The sequence below is a fragment of the Lissotriton vulgaris genome, chromosome 12 (assembly GCF_964263255.1).
Source record: "Lissotriton vulgaris chromosome 12, aLisVul1.2, whole genome shotgun sequence".
Classification (NCBI taxonomy): Eukaryota; Metazoa; Chordata; class Amphibia; order Caudata; family Salamandridae; genus Lissotriton; species Lissotriton vulgaris.
The window spans coordinates 295,240,978-295,263,707 of record NC_141700.1 but is presented as its reverse complement, the minus strand read 5'-3'; positions in this window follow the sequence as shown (position 1 = coordinate 295,263,707).

Genomic DNA, 22,730 nt, shown 5'->3' with positions numbered 1-22,730 from the left:
CGGGGCAGCTGCAGCCCTAATTAATTAATCCGCACATTGATCCGGCACATTGGAGTTCACAAAGGGGTTCCCCCAGCGTCGGAGCTTGAGCGCCGCACGTCGAGAGCATTCCGGTCAAAATCCGCTGCGGCCATCGGCAGATTACACCGCCCAGATCCACGCGGCCTAGCGAGGCCTTCCAGACCGAGGCCTAAAGTTCCTGAGACATCGGCGGGGGCTCACGGAGGCATTGGCAACGTCGCTGCGGGACATCTGGGACACGCGATCGGCGATCCCACCTCCTTTGCGCCCCTCCCCCGGCGGTACTGACACTAATCCTCTCGGCGGGGATCCTATTATGCGGAGTGGACCCCCGTGACGTCACTTCCATGCTTGGCTCTGCTGCCTGACTTTGGGGCGAATCCGGCCATAATGTGTGAGGTCGACTGGGGCGCGTGACGGCCCTGTTGCAGAGTCTATTGAGCCACCCTGCCCCCTCGACCTGGATCTAGAGCTCTGCTGGCGGACTCCTTGAAGGTGCGCCCCTTTTTTGCCCTGCCCTGCCCTGCCCTAATACCCACTCTCAGGACAGCCAGCTCCTCGGAATAAGTCCTGCACCATCAGATTTTATGCTGAGACAGTGGCCCCACAAAACTGCCACTAAGTGTGAACGGACCTCCTGTTTGTGCGTAGTTTGGGAGTAAATCTGCCACATACTACAGTAGCTGCCGGACTCGCCCTATCCTCAAAGGTCAGTGGCCTCATAGGGACCCGGAGTGAGAGGGCCTGAGGGGCCCCTTCGTCGCGAGGCGTGGTACCCCCACAGTCATCAAGGGGGAGAATCGCTGCACTCCATTAACCACCAACAATTTTTGCGCCAAGGGTCTCACAGTTTTAGCCCACAGGGGATTGAGACATTGGAAGTGGCATAATTTGAACGCAAGTTACCGGTATTGACGGGTGGGTCGACGCAATTCCCTCCTGCTGGGCGCCCTAAATTTGGAGTTAAAATGGCAGACAGAGGGCCTAAACATCAGACTGTCCAGGCAAAATTAGACAAGTATGCCTATGAAAAAGGCCCGAACACGACGCCACCTCACGGAAAAGCACAGGAAGGCGACGGAGGGAAAAAGATTACATTGGAAGATATCATGAAGGCGCTTACAAATGTGCAGACGACGGTCGGAACGATCTCCACGGACGTTTCCCTGCTGCGGGCAGACTTTCACAAAATGGCGGACAGGGTGAAAGAGGTGGAGATAGTGGCGAAATCCCTGGTTCAAGACACGTCTGATCTACAAATAGCGGTGGCCCGCCTAGAAAAGGACAATAAGGTGCTGGCTGAAAAGCTGGACGACCAGGAAGGGCGCGCAAGGCGGAACAACGTCAGAATTATAGGTGTTCCGGAGTCGGAAGGGACCCAAGCGATGGATCTATATGTAGAGGAACTGATAAAAACCAGGTTACAACCCAAGGGACTTTCGCATTTCTTCTCCGTAGAACACGCGCACAGAGTGCCTGGTGGGAGGCCGAAGCCGGGGTCGCCCCCGAGACCAGTACAGGCCCGTCTCTTTAACTTTAGAGATAGAGACGCAATTCTGCAAGCTTCAAGGATTCCCCCCCCCCCATCCGGATACAGAACTCGGCCATTTCCTTTTTCCCGGGTTACACGGCAGCCGTATCAAGAAGACGTCGCAGCTTCTTCGAAGTGAAAAAACAACTCCGGGCGCAGGAGTTGCCTTACTCCATGCTCTTCCCTGCAAAACTGAGGGTGGTGGCCGAAGGGCGAACCTGGTTTTTTGACTCTCCTGAAGCGGCACACGACTGGCTGGAGGGATGGCGCCCTGTGACTAGAGCGGATCGGGGACCAAGATCACACCGCCGTCGAGAGGGAAAAGATACAACGGATGACCTGGGCGCCAGCAGCACTGCACCCCATCATGGACTGGGCCCTGGGGAGGAGTAGGATTGGCCATGCAGCAGACACTCATTTGTACTTGTTAATATGGAATCTTCGGAAGCCAACGTGTGGGCGGACTTGTAGTTCTGGACTGGGGATGACATGCGGGACTCCAAAAGGCTGCTGCCTTGTAGGACTCTCCCCCTGACACGCAAGTATTGCAGCTATGGGAGGGAGAACGCACTCTGCTAAGTTGGGGTAAGGGCAGTTGTAGGTTCGCTAAGCAGGGAGGCAGGGAGGGTGGGTGGGTTTGGGGATGGGAAGGTAACTGATGCGCTTAGACCTGTTGGTTTCATTCTATATGCGGTTTTCTTATTCTGTTTTGTTGATTACAATCTTTGTGGGACAGCAATGTGGTATGTGATTTTAGCCTTGCGGGCCAAGCGTTGCTCTAGATGTTTGACACACCTCAGAGGTCCGCTAAGCAGGATGGCAGGGAGGGAGGGTGGGAACCAGGGTTGGGATTTTGTTGTTTTCCTTGCTCTATTTTTGAACATTGCAGATGGAGAAAGCGTTGCGATGCAGCTGAGCAGAGTAGTTCTTGGTTTCTTGTTTATGCACGTCATGGCAGGATGTGTTGAGATGTATATTCTGTGTACGCGACGAGAAGACAGGTACAGTTCGCCAGTGATACTGAGACAAATCCATATGTTTAACCACTGTACTTATGACGCTCTTGTCTTGGCAGTATGCAATGCTATTGGGGTACTATTCCCTTTTGATGCGGGATCGGAATGGGACAAAGATAGCTTTGAAATCTGGTTGGTTGTTACTTTGACTTATGGCTGATTGTAATTCACAGGAGCCCAGAGCTCCCCAAACAGCCCTGCCAATATTATCTTGGGATGTCCGTGGTCTTGGAGATAAGGTGAAGAGAGGTCTGGTTTTGCAATATCTAAAACGCTGTGGCCCCGCGGTGGTCCTACTGCAGGAAACGCATCTAACGGGCTCGACTGTCAAGGCCATGGATAGATGGGGGTATCAGATGATCACTCACGCAGAATTCTCTTCAGGTTCCAGGGGTACGGGAATACTTATCAGGAAGAGGTTCCCTCTGGTGGTACAACAAACACGAGTTGATGACCAGGGTCGATTTGCTGCGCTTACATGTCAATGGGAGGGTCAACTGTTCAATTTGGTCTCTGTTTATGTCCCACCGGCCCTCCACACGCAAGCACACTTAGCCCTGACAAACTTTCTACTATCACTGCCCACTGCAACACTGCTAATAGGGGGCGACTTCAATGATATAGTTGACGGTTCTCGAGACAGATTTCCCACTAGACCGGGGGTGCAGGGCGGGCGACGCCTCCTTGGTCTCCTGGACGCTTTGGGGCTCACAGATGGTTGGAGACACACACACCCTATCGAACGGCAGTACACATATTACTCTGCAGCCCACGACTGTCATACTCGCATTGACCACTTCCTAATTTCCGCAGACGGCCTGTCTGGAATAGAGGAAGTGATAATCCGTCCCAGGGGCATATTTGATCATTCCCCTCTACTGCTGAAATACACACATCACCAGACCTCTAGGAGGCGCATGTTTCCGCTCCATGCTGGTTTCTTACATGTTGCCCCTATCATGAAGCACCTCACAGCGACCACTAGTCACTTCTTCCAAGAAAACGCTGGATCTGTGGACTCCCCTTGCACGCTATGGGAGGCCTATAAGGTGGTCCTGCGTGGACAAGCGCTGGCCTCCATTACGGGACACAAACGATCACAACGGGCTGAATTATATAACCTGGAGGAGGAGCTCAACACTGCACTGACTGAACAGGCTATGCGCCCTTCACCTAACGCCTCCCTTGAGGTTGAGCTCAAGCAAACCGCATATGTGGCGTACCAGCGAGAGAGTGCAATTCAAGGCCTTCAAGCAACTAGACATAGGGTGTACGAACTAGGTGACAAGGCTGGGAAGATGTTAGCCTGGTTGGACAGGAAAGAAAGAGGAAATAGGGTCATTGCACAGCTGTTGTCCCCCACAGGCTCCGTGGTCAGTAAGCCGGACGAAATAGTGGACGTTTTAGCCGATCATTACGAACAACTATATGCTCCCCGGGTGACCTATACGTCAGAAGAGGCGAATGACTATATAAAAGACCTGACAATCCCTCAACTCTCCCCTGAAGCGGCACTCCTGTTGGAGGCAGACATCACCTTAGAGGAACTAGAAACTGCAACCTATTCTCTAGCGTCAGGTAAGGCGCTTGGGCCTAATGGCCTCCCAGTTGAACTTTACAAGCGGACAGCACAGACGACTGCATCCTTTTTACTTGAGATGTTTCTTGATAGCCTTGAGGTGGGAGAGTTGCCGAGAGACCAACGCCTCGCCACTATAGTCGCGATACACAAGCCCGGCAGACCAGAGAGAGATTGTGCGTCCTACCGCCCAATTTCTCTGATCAACGCATAACCTAAAATTCTAGCCAAGCTGTTAGCATTGCGCCTTACCCCCCATCTTGCCTCCATAGTACATCCTGATCAGTCTGGATTTATGCCGCACCTTTAGCACTGCCCTCAACTTGCGCAGACTCCACGCAGTTCTGGCCCACAAGTCATATATCCGGTAGCCTTCCGTTATACTCTCCCTAGACGCCACCATGGCGTTCGACACAGTAGAGTGGCCTTACCTCTTTGCGGTCCTCCGTCATATGGGCTTTGGCCCGAAATATCGTGCACGGATTCGCCTCCTGTACAACAAAACTCTGGCCCATGTCTCGGCCAATGGACGCACCTCTCAAGATTTCCCGCTTGGACGCGGCACAAGACAGGGATGCCCTTTATCCCCACTGCTCTTCGCGCTGATCCTTGACCCACTCGCAATATGGATTAGATGGGAACCCTCTATCAAGGGACTCTCCTGGACCAACTCGTGGAGGACCGAATTTCCCTATATGCCGATGACATTTTGCTATACCTCACCTCCCCCAAGAAATCCATCCTAGAACTCCTGAATGTATGTGAAAAATTTGGCAGAGTATCAGGTTACAATATTAATTGGTCTAAGTCCGTCCTTCATGTACTGACCGGTCCCCCCCCGTCTTGCCCCCGAGTTGCCCATTGCGGCCTACTGTGACAGCGTTCAAATACCTCGGTATTTACATCACGTCCGACCCTACCGAATTCTTTGACCTGAATCTTAATCCCCACCTAGAGCGGTTTAGAAGAGACGTTAAGATCTGGCGAACGCTTCCTCTCACTCTCTTGGGTAAGGCGGCATTGTACAAAATGATGGCGCTCCCACGGTTTTATACGTCCTTGAAAATACACCATTCCTGGTCCCTGACTCTTATTTTCGAACTGTAGCTGCAACCGTTACCACCCTTTTGTGGGATGGGAAGCCACCACGTATTGCACAAGATAAGTTAATAAGGGGTTGGTACGATGGAGGTATAGCGCTTCCGAACGTAGAATTCTATTACTGGGCAGCCCATCTTAAGCAGATAAACTACTGGTTGCACGCTCAGCAGACCGAGCCGGCATATCTCGCCGACAGACGAAACTTGGGGAGCCGAGGCCTACTTGGCAATCTCTACTGCGGTCGTATGCCCACGGACCTAATCGGACCCACACAACACACGGTGCAACTTTTGTATAAAGCAAATCGACGAGTAAGATCCACTGGGATGATTACGCTGATGACTCCGCTGTAGGATTCCTACAAATAAGGCCTCCTCCGCAATAGTAAAGGATTCCAGGGCTGGGATGCCATAGGCATCTCGGTAGTGGGTGAACTCTGGAAAAAGGGAAAGGTGGTAGATTTCTCCCACCTTCAAACACAGTATGACATGGCACCAAAGGAAAAGTTTAGATACCTCCAAATCAAGCACGCACTTCAATCTGTCATACCTCCTGGCACTGCTCTACAGGAGTCCTCCCCTTTAGAAGACAGGCTTCTAACAGAACACATGCCAAATAGGGCCACTTCACTGACCTATCGGAAATTGATAAACAACCTCCCTGACGCGACGTCCACGCTGCGACAGAAATGGTCCAGGGAGGTGGGCGACTTTGATGACTCTGAATGGCAGGAGGCCCTCTTGTCTCCCAGGGAAACAGCGATATCCTCTAGGATGAAACTGGTTCAACTCAAAATATTACACCGCACGTATTACACAAGAGCAACTTTATTCACAATTGGGTCTGCCTCCCACAAATTCTGCCTGCGTGGCTGCGGAAATGAGGGGTCATTTTACCATACCATATGGGACTGTGTACACATAGCGAGGTACTGGACAGCAGTTATGCGCACAATATCACAATCCACTAAGATTTCCCTAACGCCAGAACCCCGCCGCTGTTTCCAAACGACTTAAACCATAGACAACAAGATTGGGTAATGCTAGGTATGATGGTGGCAAAACGCAATATTGCTCTATTGTGGGGCTCCGAAGTGTCACCTACCCTCCGCAAATGGTGCACGGATATGGACGAAATAATGGTGGCAGAAAAGTCAGTGTTCATTCATCGAGGGTGCCCTAAGAAGTGGGAGAAAATATGGGGGGCTTGGAATCAGTTTTGTGGCAATATTTGTGACCCTCCAAACCTCGAAGACGACGACAGTGCCTCAGTGTGACCTACCTCAGCCATGTAAGGACATTACTAATCCAAGATGTAAACTTCCATAATCAATTTTGTACTGTTATCTATAGACTATGCTACTTTGTTCTTGTGATCCACATAACGTATGCTACTTTGCTGCTCTGTACCAATGCCATGATTGTTTTTCTTGATAAAATTCATTAAAAAATTATTTTTAAAAAATTCATTAAGTTCAGTTGTATTCCCATTTCGTGATTTCCACAGAAGTGGGTGGAACATTACTTTGCTCACAGTCCGTCCGTTCCCAGGCGCTTTTCACTGGGTGTGCAACAATACTGTTACATTTCCATCGAATATGCTTCTTAGCGAGAAGTTAGTCCTTTGTTGGCTAATACAGACATTAAACTCCACAGAAAGTTCTCATAGGGTGTAGGTGATTGTCTCATATGGCTTTACATTAACTCTGAGAAAGAGGAGCATTTGAGGCTTACATTAAATTTTGCTGAATCCCTACCGTTTAACTTAATTATAAATCATACATTTTCATAAATGAACTTTCGATTCTCTCCATTCTAACAGTTATAGTTTCTTTCAGGTACTACATCTCAATATTAGGCAATACCAAAAATGTTATTAGCATTGTTTGTACGTTATTTTCAAAGTAAATTATTATTGTGTCACTCTCAGTACGTGTTAAAATATAAACGCTACAGGAGCTCAGATTTGCACTTTGTCATATTTCACTAAATATAAGCAATTTTTGATTTCAAAAACGTCATTATGCGTGTATATATTTCAGTTACGATACAAATTTTGAATGTTATTATCACAAAACTCTCTATGGTAACAATATTTCATTCTCTCACAACATGTAAATACGTTCATGTATATTTCTCATTGTCTCTTTTATTTGGTTTACATTTTTGTGTCATAATTTTAGCACCTTGTGCATGGTTTTACAGTGCAGCATGTATTCTCACGTTTTCTTTTTTGACTTAGAATCTTTATCAAGAAATATTAGTCGTAATGATCTTTCACAGGTGAGAATTGATAAAGGTAGATGTCAGATAATATCCACGCTCCATCACCCATTTACTTGGGCCATTTTGCTTCAGGCCATTTCACACTCCTGGCGCACTCTTTTTTTTAGTAACATGTGTTGTTCCAGGCCACGATGACCCTGTTGCACGTGGTATGTGGGTAAAAGTAAAGGCTGTTTTTTTTGTTCGACTTATTAGTAACTCTGCAGACCATGTCCAAGGAGTAACTTTAGTTTCACTAGGGGTCGCTTTTACAAACAAAAGCTATGTTTAAAATATCTGAACAATAACGTTTTCAATAGGGAGGACGTCCGTTTGCTTTAGGAACTGGTTCTGTTTACTGTAAATCTTTTCTGCACAGCCCACAACCACATTATATACTTTGGCGATTCATTTTAGTGTAAATCTATTCAGAGCAATTCTGAAACACTGACAAAGCAGGGTCTGGCTGAAGAACACCCTTCAGAAGGGAGCATCTGGTGCAGAAATGGCCTGCTCATATAACAGTTTCACCAACAATAGACTTACCATAATGCTGATTTGTTTGATGAATGTCTGCTTGGACTTTCAGGTGTATTGCGACACTAGTCACCACCGGATGGCCCATTCAATAGTATGATGATGTCAGTTTTGAGATGCACTCTGACACTACATACCGGACAGCCCCTTTAATATAGGACAGTTAACCCCTCCCATGCTCGTGCGGAACCGTTCCGTCACGAGCCTCAGGTGGGCTGTGCTGGTGACGGAACGGTTCCGTCACGGCCCGCTCACCCGGAATTCCGCGCCTGCGCTGACGTTCTGAAGAGCGGGCGGGGCCGTGACGGAACCGTTCCGTCACAAGCACAGCTCACCCGCGGGCCGTGACGGAGCGGTTCCGTAACGAGCACAGGAGCGCCGCGCGGCCCCGCCTCCCCCTTAGCGCTGCGGCGGAATAGCCGCCGCAGCGAAGGGGTTAAACAGAACCTTTCAATACAAAGGGCTGGTAAAGCTCGTCGTATTTACCTAAGCTTTAAAAAAAAAGCAGAACGTCCTACATTGTTTGCTGCACATGCTTCAAGCACAGTTCTTATTAGGGGAAGGGTTACGGGACGTGGTGCCCTTACCCCTGCCTTTAGAGTGGTTTCCTCTATATTCTCTGCTAAAAAAGCCTCTTGAGGAAGAGGATTGGGGTTACCTTTGTGCAAGGAAGTGTTTTGGTCTGAGGGTATTGACTTGGACCCTCCCCGGTAAATGGAGTGCCGAAAGAAGCCCCTGTTTGAAGGGGACTGAATCACTCCCATGGAGTTTGCTACCTCAGTGCCCTTTTTTCATTTTTTGGAATGCTTGATCTACCTCATGGCCAAAAAGATGTTCTTTATCAAAAGGTGTATTTAAAATAAATTGTTGGATTTTTGGCTTAAAACCCGAGATCCTTAACCAAGCATGCCTTCTGAGCAGTGGCGGTGCGTCCATTGAGGGCGTTAGGGTGTTGCCCTACCGACCCTCACTCTAAACTAAAAATTGTCACTACCACCAACTTCCTTAATTTAAAGTAAAAAACAAAGTCTTGTGAATAGATACGCTACCCTCTACCGGGACACGCCCGACTCGAGCCAAGCGGATGCGGACGGCGCTGAAGGGGGTGGGGCTGCGGCAGCTTGAGTGACAGACTTAGCGCGGGCCCACTATTAGCGCAGCTGCAGCTGTAGCACGCATGTCTCTTTTTGGGCTGGTCATTTTTATAACCAGCCCAAATAGGCGCACACTACTACCTTCCCGCAGAGCGACTGGCGAGGGAGGGACCCAAGGGTGCTTCATACAGCAGCCCCCGAGTCTATAATGGGCGGTAGAGAGAGTGAGAGACAGTGGAGAGAGAGACAGTGGAGAGAGAGACAGTGTAGAGAGAGAGATAGAGAGAGAGTGGAGAGAGAGTAGAGAGAGTGTAGAGAGAGTAGAGAGAGAGAAGGGAGAATAGAGATAGAGAAGGGAGAGAGAGAGAGGAGAGAGAGAGAGAGTGAGAGGCAGTGGAGAGACAGTGGAGAGAGAGACAGTGGAGAGAGAGAGTGGAGAGAGACTGGAGAGAGAGTAGAGAGAGTGAAAGAGTGGAGAGACAGTGGAGGGAGAGACAGTGGAGGGAGAGACAGTGGAGAGAGAGAGACAGTGGAGATAGAGTGGACAGAGTTGAGAGAGAGAATGGAGAGAGAGAGATAAAATGGAGAGAGAGTAGAGACTGACTGACTCAGAGTCTGAAAACTAACTGACGGAGAAAAAGGGGATCGTAATAATCCCTCCTGCTACAGACCCATCTCTTTACTGGATGCAACCAGAAAGGTTGCAGGGCGTCTAGTCCTCCAAAGACTTCAAAGCTAGGCTGTAAACAATCAAATATTGTCAGATCTCCAGTACGGATTTTGTGAGGGCTTGGGGACTTTAGAACAGGTGTTAAATCTTTCCCTACTAATGGGTAAATATGTGGGGGCAAAAAAGGGAAAGCTGCATCTGGCCTATGTTGACCTGTCGGCAGCGTTCGACTGTGTCTCTCATAGCAAGCTGTGGCAAACTCTTCTTAATATAGGCGTAGATCCCCCCCTTAGTCTACTTTATGCAAGATCTCTACTCAGACGCTTCAGCTAAAGTACGATATGGTCGTGGTGGGGAGCTTACCAAACCATTTGCTGTGGTGAAGGGAGTCAGACAGGGCTGTGTCTTGGCTCCCTTCCTTTTCAATCTCTACACAAATGGTTTGGAGGTGTCACTGTTAGAAGGTAGCCAGGAACTCCCCATAATTGACCGTCGTCCAATTCCCGCGTTGCTTTACGCGGACGACGCGGTCATCATGGCGCGGACTCCCCGTCAGCTGCAATCCCTCCTTAATAGATACTGTCACTTTATGGCAAGCTTAGATCTTAAGGTCAATATAAAGAAAACATTTGTTATGCATGTGGGAAAAAGTACAAGGCAACCAAAAGGTATTTTTATCAACAATACTAAGCTAGAGTGCACAAACTCATACCCCTATCTGGGAATCTTGATTGACAACAAATCAAACTATACAAACAAAAAAATTGTCTTTCCTCAGAACCACTGCACGGAATCTGGGACATCGCCCTTCACGGGAGATGCTCCAGACATACCAAGCAAAATGCTGCTCAGTGGTATTATATGGCGCAGGGGTATGGGGTTTTGTCCCCACCGATAGTATTCAAAAGGTCGAAAATCGATATATAGGATACCTTCTGGCTGTCCCCAAAAGTTCCCCGATTTACGGTTGCCATTTGAAATTAGGTTTGGATTATTTATCTGATACCATTGCTATCCAACCAATCCTACTATGGCAGCGTATATGGCAAACAATTGAATACAAATTGACCGCTCCCTGATCATCGACTGCTTAGCTTTACAAAACTGCAAGAGTATAACTTGGTTGGCCTATGTCTGTAACTTCTTCATAGATATGAATCTAGAATCCTATTTTTAACACCGAGAAACTATTGTGAAAATATCACGACTAAACTTGAAATCTTTATGTCTGTCACATCTTTGTGAGCTCCGACTGACTAAAGAGATCTCTAAGGCCTCAAATGTTCACCTTTTAGCAGTTTAGAGTTCTTATGGGATTCAGACGTATCTTCTACTTTCTATTACTGATTACGAGAAATTTTTACTGACACGGTTTCGCTTCAGTATTTTCCACCGACTAGTAACATTCCCTAAGATGAACAATTGGTCTGTCAACCTTTCTCCCTGCCCCTGTGACGAGCACTCTGAGCAATCACTTTTGCACGTAACCTTTTTTTGTAGTCTTTACGAATATCCACGGAGACAATGGATTATACCTTTAATAAAATATATGGGATTGCGCCGTTGTCGCCCGGCATTCCAAGCCCTACAATGCTTGGATACTGAATTTTCAATCAAACCTATAGCCTGTTTTTTTAAATCCTGTATTACATATCGTAAAGATTATGATTAATCACATTTATAAGCTTTTGTGGTGCTGCAACCTAATAATATCAGAGACTATAATGTGTACTAATTTCTCACACTAGAATTCTCACATTAAGCGCCCATTAACCTGCTTTTTAAGATACTCTTTTTAATTGTACAAAACTGGTCTTGCTATATGGCATTTTTATGTACTTATTATGTAACATTTTTAAATGGTTTTTATTATGTACAATATGCTTGTTATTTCTGTACTTTTATGGATATGTTTTTTCTATCCAAATAAAGTTTTAATTTAACTGAATTGAAAACTGACGGAGAGACTGACTCAGAAACTGACAGAGAGAGAATGAATGACTGACTGAGAGAGACTGACGGACTGGCAGAAAGAGAGAGATAGAGAGACTGACAGAGAGAGAGAGAGAGACCGAATGACTGACAGACTGACAGAGAGAGAGACTGACTGACTAAAAGAGAGAGGGAGAGACTGTGATGGAATTGGGGTCACAGTGTGTATGAAGGTATGCAATGCCTCTTAAGATTGCTATTGTCTACTAATAAAAATCTATTATCAAAATGTGCTCTTTGTAGTTACATCTGCTTTTGAAATACTGCATTTTCACTTTGTCTAATGTTTTAAAACGGAAACGAGAAGGAGCAGTGGATGCACTTTTGTCAAAACTGAACGATGAGTGGGCCCGATGTATATCATGACAGTAGTCTGCATCAGGAAACCCACCTAAAATTGGACAAACTTCCCTGGCATACTGATGGCAGGGACCCTGTAATGAATGGACCACCACCTATGATAGCCTGCTGGCAGACTAAGCCCAACCTTTAACTCCACCATCCAGTGTTACTTATAACGGCTGTATTGGTGACAGTGGCGTAACACTCGCCCCGCATCCCCTGCAGAATGGCGGATCGCTGGCCTGAGAGCTCTAGACTGGCACGGAGGATGGGAGGGGGGCCCCTCAAGTTTTGTTATGCCACTGCCCCCGGTACTGCCTATGTTGCAGGAGTATAGACCTGCAGCAGGCCAAGTATCCTTGGACCACCGTCACTCAAGACGCCCCCCATGGCCAGCGTCTAACAGGCCTCCGCAGGCTGGTCCACGGCAGCCCCAATTGGTCAGCCCAGGCCCACTCCATCTCAGCAAGCCGCACCCTGGCTTTCCCGCTCTAAATCGTTTCTCCTGCTGGCACTGTGAGTATGCGCTGTGCTCATACTGCCCCTCTCATCAGCAAAATCTTTATTCACGGGCGCTCGATTATAGGATATCTTACAGATATTTCACCCGGCTAGCAGAACAGAGCCTCACTGGAGTGTGGCCATCTTGCACCTGGCACTCGGGTACCCCCCTACCTGTGAGATTCCTAACACACAATGTTCAGATGTGATATTTCAGACACCCACCCTCCACATACGAAACTTGTCACCAGTTCGCCACATTTGATTCCTTACACCACCATCCACTGATGCCTCTTTATACCCACTGACCACAACTGAAACCCAACGCACCTTCCAAGTGTGACTGCTGAAACCAACTCTCAACATGTAACATTTCAGACCCCACCCCTCCATATACGAAATCTGACACCAACAGTCGGTCTGCGAGACTGCCGTAGGGGTGAGCTAGAAAGATGTGTGTGTGTGTGTGTGTGTGTGTGTTTTTGTATGTGTGTGCGTGTGCGTGTGCGTGTGTGTGTTCGTATATATATAGATGCAGAACGGTCTGAATGCGGATGAGGCACTGAGTGTCCACCTCTAATTCCGCATGAGTTTATGACTCCATAGCGGCGACTTCTCATTCCCTGACCCACCCTTTCCCTAACATCAATCTTACTTGTATATATTCTTAACACAATCCCCCCCACCTTTTGGTCACTTATCACCGTACACATTCCAACACTTTCACTTTGGAATATATGGACACTCCTGCACAATTGCATACCAACTGTCTTAGACCACAATCACATTAACATGTGCACGCTCATTGGGCGTCTTATTGGCACCGTAGATCCGCGCACGACTTCTTGCCCCTCTGCCCACTTGGACTTGATCCTTTCCATGCGGTACGCCACCTATAGGCAATAGCCACCATTACTCAGGAACAATAACTCCCCGAGTAAGCCACATTGACTGCCTGAGCAAATGTTCACACACAAACACATTCATTAGAATGTGCTTTCTGCATATACAACCTAGTAGGCAGATGGTGAGGCGCACATATATATTAATTTTTGCTTTATTCTGATTCTGATTTCATTTTTCGTCTGTTGTTTCTTCAATAACACTGGTTCTAGTGTGATGTATATAGTATTATTTCCATTTTGTGATTATTCAACAAATGTGATTTAACCTATGCATAATGTTAGCGAACTAAAGTTTCATCTACCTTTATAACTTTGTTTGACTGGAAGAAACACTACACATACTCACCATGACTCTGCATGTCCCAGGCTGTATGTAACTTTTCCATTGCTGTGGTTGCTAAGTCGTTTTCCACTACAAACAGTTTTGGTTTACACCTTGTTTCTAATTTATACTGCACCGTAGAGGATTGCGATGTTGTGAGCAAGGCGGACACGTCCGCCGAAAACGAGTCGTCCATCACGGAGGAATAAAAACACTTATCCTTGAAACCTTTACCCACGGAGTCAGCGCCAGTTTTATTCATTGTGTTCAGCAGGTTTGGCATCGATATATACATATATATACAGCTTCACTGTCAATAAATGACCGGACCAGCACTTGCGTTAGGTTAAATCTATTATAGATTTATTGCGCAAAAGTAAACAGACGCATTTCAGCCTTCGCTTTCGTCAGTACATACACATATATATATATTCCTCGAAATGCTCGGATAGGAGCCAGACCACAGATAACTTATCGACGGCCTAGATCCTTAAGAGATAGGTTGGTCCGTAGCTATCCTAGAGAAGACACACAAACACAGTGGTTATAAATGCCAAATGGCTTTACCACTTGTGGTATGTGTAAAGCAGACCGGAATGGTAGGAACTGTAAGGAATATACTACAGGCACCAAACAGAAGCGACCAATAAGACACATTATCAACTGCAATAGCAATTTTACTGTCTACGTGCTGGAGTGCACTTGTGGCCTCCAGTACGTAGGCAGTACCAAACTCCCACTTAAGCTAAGGATACTGCAACATATGCGTGCCATCGCAAATTGTGATCATAACTATCCGGTGGCATGCCATTACACAGAATGTCACAACAGCAACAACAGCATCTTACAGTTTTTTGGTGTGGATAGAATACCAAAACATATAAGGGGTGGGGACCGAGAGAAGCAACTCAGGATCCTTGAATCCAGGTTTATCCTGGATCTGGATTGTAAAGTACCGAAAGGACTAAACAGTGGGGAAGAACGTGCTAGGCATATAGGCCTATAAAGAACTGCGGTACTCGCTCTAGTCAATAAACAGTATTGGGAATCACCTGAACAGAATTATGTTAGGATTTTTCTCTCTCACCTTGCCAAATTGAATGTGGATCTCGCTTTCCTGCAAAAGACTCATTTATCTGAAGCGGAATCTGTTAGGCTTAAAAGAGGTTGGGTGGGGGAGGTATGTTTTGCTCCTGGAGATGGTAAACGTAATGGTGTCGTTATTCTTATCCGTAAATCTCTTACTTACTCCTTGTTGGCTACTGAATCGGATTCTGATGGTGGGTGGCTGTATGTCAAGCTTTCCTTGAGGGGTGTTCCACTCTCCCTTCTTAATGTTTAAGCCCCCACAAGCGGTGACCCAATTTGTTGACGCGAGATGGCTACTCGCATCACTAATTTCGTTGATGATAATTTCATTATGGAAGGGGACTGTAGCCAGCCTCTTGATCCATTTTTGGATCGAAACTCCAAAGCTTCCTTCGTCCCAAGCAAGCCTCATAAACTCTTTACCCATGCAGTGTCACAGCATAAACTTATTGATGCTTGGCGTCTGTGTAATCCAACGGCCAAAGAGTTCACCTTTTATTCTCCCTCTCACCATTCCCAATCACGCATTGATTACATTTTTGTATCCCATCAGCTGGAGCATCTGCACCACCACCACCACCACCAAGAGGACCACCACAACACCACCAGTGGTGGAGATGAAGAAGAGGAGGAGGAGGAGGAGGAGGGGAGTAGGACATTCCTACCAGAAGACAATACCCCATATAGGCCAAAGTAGCACATTGTATGGGAGTTTATTTCCATCCCAGAGGGCAAGAAGAAAGTGAATGCGCCAAAGGTGACTTGCCAAATCTGTGGCATTGAACTTTCAAGGGGGAACCCTAATAAAAAATACTCATTTGGCAATAACACCATGATTCGGCACATGCAGCGCAGGCATCCCAACAACTATGCTGCGGCAGAGGTGAGAGAACTGGCCAGCAACCCTCCCCAATCTTCACCCAGCACCTCCAAACGAAAGCAACCCACTCCATCGGGACCAGAGACAAGGGAGATGGTCCCAAACATACAACCACAGTTTGGGGAATACAAGATCTCTTGTATATTTTGTGGTAAGACCATCACCTATGGTGAGCAAAGCATAAAGCTCATCAACTGTGCTGGTGACAACCACAATTGCCCCAAAAAACAATATTTTTTTTTTTTTTGCTCCCTTTGAGCCGTTTACAATTCCTTGTTTTTTGTTTCTCCCCATAAAAATAACAAAAAAATATAAAATAGTTCATAAAAGCCCAAAAAAGTACAAAATGTTCAAAAAAACATAAAAAAAATATAAAACAACAAAAAGAAGAAAAAAAACAGTTCTTTTTAGAACTACCTCCAATTTATAAAAAAAAGGCTACATTTTTTAAAAACTCTGTCATTCTTTTTTCCCCAAGGTACGCTCCCCGGTCCGCTCCCCGGTGCGCCTACCGGGCGCTCCCCCTGCGCAAATCCCGAGGGGCACTTTTATAGCCCCTACATCAAACCTAGGGGGTCAGGGGGGTCTACTCTGCCCCCTTATGGTCATTTCCCCCTTTGTTTTTGCCACCTCTTGTGTCTCGATCCTACCGAGACACAAGATGGAGGCCGCTCCGGACTTTTTGGAATGTTGAAAGACACCCGAGAGCCAATCAGCTTTCCGCGCGCGAACTCGCGTAGCGTGCTGGTTAACGCCCCGGTGCGCGCTTATATATATATATATATATTTTTTTTTTAAACTAAATTACTCAAAAACCACTGGAGGAGATATCTTGAGACATAGCAAAGGCACATCGGGCTACCAGTCCCTATAATGTTGCCAAGTTTCTTGGAAATCCATTCAGCCGTTCGGGCTAAAAGTGAGGTCGACCGCCCTATGGAAATTAACATGGGGAAAACACGTTTTGGGACCCCCTTTTTTCTCGGCCCCTGCTTGACAAATCCCACCCAAACTTTCAGGGACGCACCGGAGCGCCGCAAGGCAAATTTGAGGAAATTTTCAGGCAGATTCCTCAACCGGCGCCAAAGTTATTCACAATAGAATGTTGCGATTTCCCTATTGAAAATAATCCTAACTATACCTACCTACTGGCGACCACCAGTAGGTAATATATATATATATATATATATAATATATATATATTCCAACACAAGACCCAGTTGTTCAGAAATAATTCACTGGTGCCGTGGCCACAATTTTTCAAACGGTGTTTATTTAGGCATAAGGGCAAACCCGACGCGTTTCGCAGTTAACCTCACTGCTTTGTCACGGGTAATCAAATAAAGTGCAATTCACATTTTTAAAGGTACAAGGTCCAATTGACGTCAATTTCATAAACATAGTAAAAAATACTCTCGTTTTTACTTCCATGCTTTTTGTTGAACTTTCCAAAATCACCTTATATTGTACATCATATTGAATTTGTAAAACACCCAGTTACAAGTGAAAAACCAAAGGCATCAAAGGCATCAATAATAACAATCTTGCCCAAGTGGGCTATTCATCCTTAAGTCTCTATCTAGAAGTGGCTTGGCTTTGCCGAAAAACCTACGTCGTGATATATATATATATATATATATATTACCTACTGGCGGTCGCCAGTAGGCATATAAAGTTAGGATTTTTTTCCGATGGGATTTCTGAAAATTCTATGTCGAATAACTTTGGCGTTTGTGGACAGAATTGGCTGAAATATTCAGAAAAATGGCACATTCTGTTTCTGAGCAGCCCCTGAAAATTTGGGGGCGTTTCGTCAAGGGGGGGTTGAGAAAAAAGGGGGGTCCCAAAACGCATTTTTCCCATTCATTTTTCCATAGGGCGGTTGGAATCACTTTTAGCTCGAACGGCTGAATGGATTTACACGAAACTTGTCAAAATTGTAGATATGGTTTGCCCGACGCGCCTTTGCTATGTCTCAATATATGTGCTCCAGTGGATTTTGAGAAATTAACGTTTTCAAAAACAGATATATCTGTGACAGCGCTCCGGTTAGCGCCCCGGTTCGCGTACCAGACGCGTAACGGAACTTCGTGAAGCGAAGCGGATTGGCTTTCCGGTGTCTGTCAACATTCAACAGTCTGGAACGGCCGCCATCTTGTCTCTCGGTAGGATCGAGAGACAAGAGGTGAAGAAAAACGAAGGGGCAAATTAATGGAAGGGGGAAAGGTAGACCCCTCCTGACCCCCTAGGATTGATGAGGGGGCTAATAAAGGGTCCAGCGGGGCAAACAAAAAAATAAAAAAAGTTTTGCGATTTTTCGCGGTGGAGGCACTACCCGGTACGCGAACCAGGTAGCTAACCGGTAGCGTAACGGGAGTCCGCCATCTTGTGTTACGGTCGAATTTAATCACAAGATGGAGGAAAAACAATGTGGGAAAAGGGTGTAAGGGGGCACGGGAGACGTATCCTGACCCCCTAGGTTTTCTGAGGGTGGTTGAGGAGGCCCATATATGCGAAAGAAAAAAAAATTAAAAATTTTCGCGTGGTTAGCGTCCGGTTCGCGTACCGGGAAGCGAACCGGGAAACTCACCAAAGAGAAAAAAGAATGACAGAGTTTTAAAAACTTATGGAAATTTTTATAAATGGGAGGTAATTCTGAAAAGAACGTTTTTTTGTTATTTTTGTAGTTTTATATGTGTTAGACCTTACTGGCTTTTTGCGTAGTCCCTCCAATTTATTATTTATTTTGTCCCCTTTTTGCCCCTCATACCTTTAATAATTTTTGTGTCCACTAGTTTTTATAGGTGCTGGCCAAGGGGATAGGTGTTCTTTTGTCCCTCATAGTTTTTCACCTCAGGCCCAGAGGCCTGTTCTGTCAGGAAACTGCTGTAATTCACAAAATGGAGGGCCCTAACTGTTTCCAACTGCCACATCTTAGACTGCCCCATAGGATAACCTTAGGCCTTCCAGAACTTTCTGGACCCTACTGGACTCTGTGGGGGTTGTCTATAAAAGGGCAGGGGTTGGGAAGCCATTTTGTGTTGACCAGAGAGTGGAGGAGTGAGGCAGTGGTGAGAGGAGGAGGACGCACTGGGAGCAGTTAGTTTGTCCTTGTGACAGACAGCCACTACAGGGAGACGTTCCCCCTTCAAACCCTGACCAATCCCTCCCAACCACCTTCTTCTGCTGAAAGGTTCGATCTAATTGTGGTGGAAGCCCCCTCTAAACCTTGGCCCCATTGATCCCAGTCAGGACGCTCCTGCTGAGAGACCTCACCGTATTTCCCCCTCTGGCAGTGCTTCACCTACCAGCGTTGTGGAGGAAGCAGATTCAAGCCAGGTGTTGTGCCCTGTGTTTCCCCGAAGCTGCGAGGAGGAGGCGAGTGTCCGCGGAGCCTTTGTGGCCCTGCGAAGTGAGCGTTCCGCTCTGGGCAGTGTTATCCTTGGAGCCAGGTGAGGGGAAAGACTGCGAGCGAAGGTGCGGAGACAGTGCGGCGCCAAGCGGGAACACTAGTCCCTCGCGCCCGCGCTGCCTCGCTCCTTGTCTGTGGAGGCGGAACCTGTAACGCGCAGGCCTGCGGAAGGCGAGGCCTGCGAGAGGCGGGGCTGAGGAAGGAGCTCGTCTTAGAGGCGAGTCGCCTCAGTGTACAGGCGGCCTGGGTCACGAAGCGGAAAGCGTCTAGGAGACGCGCAGGCTTAGTGGGAGGCCGGCGGACCCTGTGGTAAAGACCCGGCGGGAGGCGGAGAAGCCTTTCGTCAACGGAGTAGGCGAGAAGCGCCCTCGTAACTTTCTGCTACAGGAGCCCCTCGCCCAGCGCTGTGTTAAGGGAGCGTGGCTGGACGGAGGGAATCGGCGGGGAAGGCGAACTGCCCAACAGAAGCTCTTCCTTTGCTCCTTTTGCCCCCCTACTCCCAGCATTCCTGTGCAGCGTGACAAGGGGACCCTCATCAAAGTAAGGAGAGTGGAGGTGTGGGAAATCAGAGGACAGGGAGCCTCTTCGGTCAGATAGAGTCTCTGATACATGAGGGGATCCCCAGAAGCCTCACAGTTTGTCATCAAGGATTTTAGGTCGACAGGAATCTAAAGAGCTTGGTAAAAAGGTGTCAGAGGAGTGATCCTAGCCATCCTACAGGGTGCCATCTTTGGGATTGACTGCTTGGAAGAAACCTACCTCGTTTTAATCTTGCCAGGGTGTCCCTAGCATAACTGAGGTTATTGATCTTCCCTACTCTAGTCAATTGCTCAGTAGTTGTACCCTCTTTACTGTAAAGTGTATGGAGCAGAGGGGTATACATGGAGAAAGTTAAAGAGGAATTCTTCAGTGTGCAACTGTTCTGCTTCCCCCTCTTTATTGAACTGTAATGTCATGGAATTGTAGAACATAGAAGGTCCATTGTGATTCTTACTGAAGCTGAATATGTATTGAAGTTGTGATTCTTACTGAAGCTGAATATGTATTGAAGTTGTGATTCTTATTGAAGCTGAATATGTATTGAAGTGAACTGTTGATGCAAGTAATGTATTGATTTGGTAATCTGGAAAGTAATATCATCTATTCTCAAAACAAGCTGTAAAAATACTAAACTGCATTTCTGAACCAAAGAGTAGAGCTATATTTTTATAAAGCAGTGCTTATTTTTCCACATTTTTGGTGTAGCGTTATTTTTGTGTGTTATTGCGTGGTTTTACCATTGGGTGGTTTGCAACCTTCACACTGTGCCTCTAGAAGTGCATGCCTTACCCCTAGGCCAGGCTACCCTAGGTGACCTGACATCCCAAGTTCCAACAGATTGGTGCCTAGCGGTGGGATTCTGACTTGGTTGCAGCTACTCAATAGTAATTCAACGTAATACACTAAACCTACACTAGGAGTTTTCTCCTTGCGGCCCTCCTAATTTGTCTTTTTTATTTTTCCAAATTTGTTCCTGGTGGTGGGTGGAGGTAGCTTTAGGTTGCCCTTGCAACTCTACAATTTCTGGTGTGTGTAATCTAGGTTTGCCTATCTCAAAATGGAGTTTGCCTTGGAAAACCTAGAGGTCTATTCTGTGGCTCAGCTGAAAGTGTTCTGCCAGCAAATGGGGGTATTTTTCAAGCATGGTGCCAGGAAGGGGGAGCTCCAGACCAGTCTCAGGGCTTGGGTGGAGGCACACCAAGAAAGGAAGGAGGAGGATGAAGGGGTAGACCAGGACACGGTGGGGGAGATAGATGGGTTATTCCACTCTGAGGGGGAAAACTTACTCCCAGGACCAGTGTCCTACTCCAGAAGGGGCAGTAGCGCCTCTGGGGGAAGCTTAACTGAAGCCGAGCTCACGGATAGGAGGGAGAAAAGACAGTTGAGATGGGAGTTGGCTAAGTTGGAGCAGGAGAAGGAGAAGAGGAGGATGGCCCATGAGTTCAGGCTGAAAGAATTAGAACTCAGAAGCCTGCAACGGGGGTCCTCTCCTGAAATGAATGGTGGCAGCGAGACAAAAGAGACAGCCAGGGAGACCAGACCTTATTTGCCGAAAGACCTTACAGCTAGCTTCAGTCAGGGGGATGACATAGCTAAGTGGCTGGCTGCTTATGAGGTCTCCCTAAGAGCCCATGAGGTGCAGGAAAAGCACTGGGGGGGGGGGGGGGGGGTGGTTTGTATAAATACATGCCTCCTGCTGGTCGGGACACCTTGCTGGCCCTGGAACCAGAGGAACAAACCAACTACCCCACCATGAAGCTGGCGTTGTTAAGGAAGTTTGGGCTTACCCCAGAAAGGTACCAACAGAAGTTCAGGGGGAGCCACAAATAAAGCACCCAGAACTGGGTGGACTTCCTTGACTACGCCAGAAAGGCCTTAGAGGGTTGGGTCAAGGGCAGTGAGGTGAAAGATTATGAGGGGCTGTACAATCTATTTTTGAAAGAACACCTCCTCGAGAAATGTTTTCCCGAGCTGCGCCAACACCTGGTGGACAGCAAGCTGACCGATCCCCGGAAGCTTGCAGAGGAGGCGGACATCTGGGCAAGTACCCGGGTGTCCTCAAAGGGGACTGGAGGGGATTCTCAAAAAGCCGGACAGGGCGCCCCTCAGAAGAAGGAGGGGGGAGAGAAAAAGAGTTCTCTAAAGGTCCCCAAAATAATTTCCAAGGAATGGGAGCAGGTTTCACCCCTAGGGCAAACCCGCCCAGAAACCCTAATCCTGGCCAAAGCCAGCAGCCAAGTGTTCTCCACTGTTTTGAATGTGGTGGTGTTGGACATTATAAGGGGGATGTCAGATGCCCAAAGAGACCACCCCCTCCAACCGGAGGAAAGTCACCGGGAGTAGCTAGTGTAGCGCTCGGGGAGGAGTTGCCCTTAGATAAGGGGGTGAGTGGGCGGGTGTCACCTTAGTGTCCCTGGGAGAGCGGGAGATGGTTCCAAAGATCCAGGTACCCCCAAATACTACAAAGTATGGGCAATGGGTCACCATCAATGGCCAGAGAGGGGAGGCTCTGAGAGATACAGGAGCCAGTATGACTATGGTGAGAAGTCAACTGGTGTCTCCAGAGCAGGTTGTTCCTAATGTACTCCACCCCGCCGCGATGGCTGACGGCAGAATGGGCCACTATCCAGTGGCTGAGGTTCCCTTTGAGTGGGAGGGGGTTGCAGGTTCACTTCGAGTTGCCGTAAGCCCTGCCGTGCCAGTCGATTGTCTGTTGGGGAATGACATGGAACACAACACTTGGAGAGAGGTGGAATACCGGACGCATTCTGCGATGCTGGATACACCTGACTGGGCCTGTGCAAGCACACAGTCTGGGACTGCCCGAGAGGGAGTTCGCCTGGGTTGGAGCCTGGAACTATGGCCCAACCCGCTGCTAAAAAGGGACAGACCCGGAGACAGGGAGAGCCTGCTCCGGCTTCCACACCCCATGTG